We start from the raw sequence: 5,342 nt of genomic DNA, 5'->3' as shown, positions 1-5,342 counted from the left end.
AAACAGTTCATGGGTGTGAGGAGTCCCTGCTTCTGCAGCGGCTCTGGAAAAATTCAGCGCTAGCTGCCTGTCTGTCCTCCCGGAACGATGTCCAGGGTTCTCGCCAGCATTATAACAGAGTAACGGCCCGTTACGCTGCTGCCTGAATGTAGCAGAAAATATTTAACAACATGCGCCGATGCAGTTTCTCTACCATCATCTTCGGTGCTACCGCTGCTATTTGCTAGCATATTTGCCGCTAACCGTTAGCAGTATTCAATAAGACACCCCCGCTTTGACCCGCCTTCAAAAAATCCTGGCGACGACCCTGAATGTCCGTCTGGGATGCTGCCATGGAGCCATGCCTCCGCAAAAGCAAACACACAGCAGTTCCTCCACTCTCCACGGGTTTCTCCCAGCAAACGTAACTCATCCAGCCCGCTGTGGAGGGAGCGGACATTGGAGAGTAGTAGCGACGGGCCTGCTTTTCTGGAGGGGTTAGCCTTTAGTCTAGCATGGATCCTGGCTCTCTTCCTCCTCTTTTGTTAGTGGTCATACCATTTGCTTTTCCTTCTCTCTTGGATTACTGCCAGCGTGGTCTCCGATCGGCCTCTGTGTTGGTGTAGTAATCCAAATCTGATTTGATTTGAAATAAAAATATTTCAGTAGTACCAACTACTGTACCGTGGTGCACCATTTTCATGTTGCTGTTCAGGTTATAATGACATTGTTCAGCTTGGCTAGCCTGAGCTACTTAAACAAGGATGAAGAAATAGTCTTTGTTATATAACAAATTTAGAAAGAAAAAAAAAAACTCACCGAAAACGTAGTCTTACATGGCAATAATCGCACCACTCCTCTTTATTTTGTTGTCACTTTTTACAGCGCTTCCGAGAGGTGGCTGAAATAGCCACTTGATTGGATAGCGTCAGCCACCCTGTGCCAGACTGTGATTGGCTGATTTGTGGCACAGTTGTAACGCTGTGCCAAGTTGAATGAACGTGCAGGCAGAGTTGAGCTTGAACAGATCATCAGTGTTGTACGCGAACGAGAAAGACACCACAAGCGAGTGTGATTGTGTAGAGTGCACAGAATGGAAATCTATGAGAGAGTAAATGACAAAACCATGCATGTATGTTGATAGTTGCAAACACAGCAGTAATAGTTTTGAGCGCAGAATATATTTCCGTTTGCTCAGATTAAGTTTTTATTTGCTCGAGATTGTTTTCTGCACTCAAACTTTCCCTTTATGCACTCAGGATTGTGGCACAAACATAATTCCATAGCTCTCTGCTTGCCAGGATTTAAGTGCCCATAGTCTGAGTGACCGCCTCTTCATGTCACTACAGTATTAAACAGTGAGAGGCAGTAAGAACAATCACATACTACTGTTAATCTACAATGCATTTTCTGACATGCATAGAGAAAACAGGTTTTCCAGGGGTCTCTCAGAGCTTGTGTAGCCACAGTATACCTTACGCTCTCTACACAACATTTCAGACAGTGCCTTACCAGAGCTTTACAAAAAATGCAGAAATGCTTTTTTTCTTAATGCATTGCAGAGCTATTAAATTATCATGCTTATACGCTGAATTGATTTTATATACTTTCATGTACTTGAAGTGTGGATTATCTTTAAAATGATATCTGATTGGGACACTGTATCAAGAGATACTAAATATAAAATTAATTAGATTATGTGCATGGATAGAGTGGTGTTAGATAATGGATGAATGGATGTTCATATCTTAGCATTCATCATTGATCTAGTAGGGGATGGATGGGCGACTGAAATCTTTGCTGCACACCTAGAAGAAATTAAGGTATTTGTTCACAGCCATGGATTTGAAGAGTTTTTGTATCTGCTAACACTTTATTTCTGATGGTGTATTACAAGGAGTAAAGGAATTCTGAATTCTGTTTTAACCAGAACTTTTTTGTAGGGCTGGTCCAAATAGCAATTTCTGATCTCCGGACATTCGGTCCCAATTAATGACAAATATCCCGAATATTCAGCGCATGGTGCGCTCAGGCTCCGACGGGGGGGTGGTGGTGCTCGGGTTCCAACAAGCTGGAGTGAGCATGAACGCACAGGCTGCATTTTGCTACAAAGGTCAGTTTCTGTGTTTAGGTTAGCGGTGACAGCTCTGTTTCCGCCGCGGCAGGGATATTCGGAGATCAAATTTGATATCCTGATTCTAGCACAGCGAACAAATAGTCGGCTATTCAGGTCCAGCCCTACTTTTTTGGTGGGTTTGACAACCTCAGTTAATAAGCATGTATAGATTCAGATAGGTGACCAGATCTGGTGAGTCTTTTATGCTGCTGGGAACATTTTGCATTTGGGTCCACTTGTCCTCTCAGAAGAAAGGGTAACTGCAAATCACTGCAAAGTTTTTTGTTTTTTTTTAAAAGTTATTTTTTGGCCTTTGTGCCTTTATTTGATAGTGCAGTGAGAGAGAGACAGGAAAGTGGGGGAGAAGAATGGGGGGAGGACGTGTGGGAAAGGGCCATGAGTGGAATTTGAACTCATTACCTCCACATCGGGACTGTAGCCCTGTACATGGGACGCCAGCTCAACCAGGTGAGCTATAGCGGCGCCCCAAATCACTGCAAAGTTATTCTGGGTAATGGCCTTTTCTGTTATGATTCAGTCTGGTAGGGATCCAAAAATGCAACACGGGGTTAGGAGTGAAGAAATTAGGGATTTATTCAAAGGCTGTGAGGAAGCAGGGGACACCGGGAAACTCGTGAGGAGACCCCAGTGAGGGAGGGAATTCAAGGGGAGGTTTCCAAGAGGGACCGGGAGACAGGATGGCTGAGGCTGGGGTTCGGCTGCTGAAGCTGGACTGGGGAGGCCATGATCTGTCAGGGAGGTTCTGGCAACAAACACAGACGACAGCAGACATGAGACAAAGTGAGTTATACAAAGCACAAAGTTTCTAAGTAGACTGCTGGCCTGTTACCGCTCAAAAGGAGGATAATCCACTGGCGCTGGAGCACAGGTGGAGGCAGGTTTTTATCCAGCGCTGATTGCTTGATGTGCCTCAGGTGTGGAACAGAGTGAGTGAGACCTCTCCCGTCCGAGAACCCCACCCAGCCTGAAACACACTTGCAGCCACCAGGAACAACAAGCACATACACTAAACAAAGTCTCACAAAAGCACAAAAACTCGGATCACCACATTTTCATTATTTCTTTTCAGAGTACTTGTCTTTCCTGATGAAAATGATTCATTGTAGGGTGACAAAGCCCTTATCTATATGAAGAGTCACTGAATGGTTTCATGAAAATAATACCAATCATATGCTATGGCCTTCACAGTCTGCAGATCTCAACTCAGTCAAACACCTGTGGGCCTGAGTTTGGCACCTATGTTTAAGAGGAATTGCATTTTTCCGTTCAGGAGAGTTTAGAGACCTAGAGAATCAATCATCGTTTGTCCTCCCCTATCGGCGGGCGTATGTGGGAGACTCTGAAGTCAACTGAAAGAAGGTTCTTTGGTCTGATGGGATGCTTTTTGGCAATTAGACTTGACACTTTGTTTGGTGGACATCAAACATTGCACATCTAAAACACTANCTCAGTCAAACACCTGTGGGCCTGAGTTTGGCACCTATGTTTAAGAGGAATTGTATTTTTCCGTTCAGGAGAGTTTAGAGACCTAGAGAATCAATGCCAAAGCCCACTGAAGGTGGTCTGGTGGCACGTTAACACCTTACTAAAACACTGTAATTTATCAGCGGCTGCACCTGGTTGTTGTTCACCCAGTCGGACAAATGTAATTTTTTATTTTTTTTTTTAAAGTAAAATGACTGCTTGCATCAATATTTACCAATTTGAAAGTGATTCACATAATCTAATATCGACACAGTTAATTGGTGTTAGAAGTCATGCAGTGAAATGGAGATCATCAGATTGCAGTGAAATTGTCTCCAGTGATTGCAGTATAAAGACACCTGGTCCATGACTGGTAAATCAGTACTCCTGGCCATTACTACACCATGAAGAGTAAGAAAATAGTGAGGGATGCCACCAAGACTCCACCATGGCTCCTCTGAAAAAGTTACAAGCTTAGGAGATAAGAGCAACTGTGCGTTGAACAACTGTAGCCTGTTCTTCACAGGATTAAGCTTTGTGGGAGAGTGGCAAATAGAAAGCTACTGTTGAAAAAAGCTCATATTAAACCTCAACTACAGTTCACCGGAAGCGATGTGGGAGCAGGCCAAATGACAGCCTTCCCTGGGCCCGGGACAAGATGATATTAGATCTCCCCCCCGCCCCACTCACCCACATCTCCCCTTTTCTTTGCTCTTCCTCTCCCCACCTGCTCCTCACCTTGCCTCCTCTTATTCTCCTCTATTCTGCTTTCTTTACATCTCTTTGATCCATCCTGCTTAGACTGTCCGACTGGGCAGCAAGCCCCTCCCGCTGCACTTTGACGCTCGCTCTCTCTCTCATCCGTGATCTGACACTATGTAGTGCACTATATAGGGAGCACCTCGGCAAAGTATCATTTCGGACACTACTTGAGCTATTAATTACGTCACTCGCCAGCCGCGATTTGTGCTGCAACAGTGTAGTACAAACACATCAAATTAACAGTTTATTGCGTAGCTAAGAAATCAAATTAAATCAAGTTTATTGTCATTTTGCTGTACATACCAGAAGAGAGAACGTTTCTTCAGGATCCAGTAACTAAAAGCAATTTAAATAAAGTGGTGTTGTATGTCCAAATCACAACCGAGCGCCGCAATTTTAGCGACGTTCACTGTCCGGGTAAAATAAAATTTAACAAAACAAACAGGAATTTTTCCGCACTCTCGTTCATCTCCATTTCCATTTTCTTTCGCGCAGTGCATGACGGTCCATATTGCTCGGTCAGTGACCATCGGCTGTACACTACTTTTCAAGGTGCATTGTGGGATATTTTGAGTGCACTATATAGGGTGTAACATTTGTAACTTAACATTCGGACACCCCTACAAAATGACGTGCACCCTATGCACTATGTAGGGCATAGGGAGTGATTTCGGACACAGCCTCAGTCTCATCCATGGTCTGACTCTGTCCCTCTGTTGCGGACCAGCGGGCCCCTTCCTCCTCATCTTTGTTACCTGACGGCAGGTGGATCTCTCGCCTCGGCCTCTCTGTCTCATCCTCTCTGACGGAGCCACTAAACTCGTCTGTTTCTGTCAAAAAAACCCGTGTTTTGTCAGGATTTTCATCATAGCTAATGGATATTAGGAGCTAGCCAAATAACGTTACAAGGCTGACAAACGTTGGCTCCGCTGTTTCTTACCTCGCTCTACGTTGACTTTACTACTTCCAGCTTCGTTGTCACCACATTTTTAAAGGATTT

General features: G+C 44.4%; 1 long non-coding RNA gene across 1 annotated transcript; it reads right to left on the bottom strand.

Annotated features, from left to right (window-relative positions):
- Positions 1-2,664: 2,664 nt before the first annotated feature.
- LOC103361707 (uncharacterized) lies at positions 2,665-4,183 on the bottom strand. Its single transcript, XR_520418.1, has 3 exons — positions 3,645-4,183; positions 2,946-3,400; positions 2,665-2,858 (listed from the first exon to the last, which is right to left on the bottom strand). It is a non-coding gene; the product is annotated as an uncharacterized LOC103361707 (long non-coding RNA).
- Between the last annotated feature and the right edge of the window lie 1,159 nt (positions 4,184-5,342).

This window comes from Stegastes partitus, unplaced genomic scaffold, assembly GCF_000690725.1.
Source record: "Stegastes partitus isolate 25-593 unplaced genomic scaffold, Stegastes_partitus-1.0.2 Scaffold12, whole genome shotgun sequence".
Classification (NCBI taxonomy): domain Eukaryota; kingdom Metazoa; phylum Chordata; class Actinopteri; family Pomacentridae; genus Stegastes; species Stegastes partitus.
The sequence above is the reverse complement of the archived record's forward strand: the minus strand, read 5'-3'. Positions and strand labels throughout refer to the sequence as shown.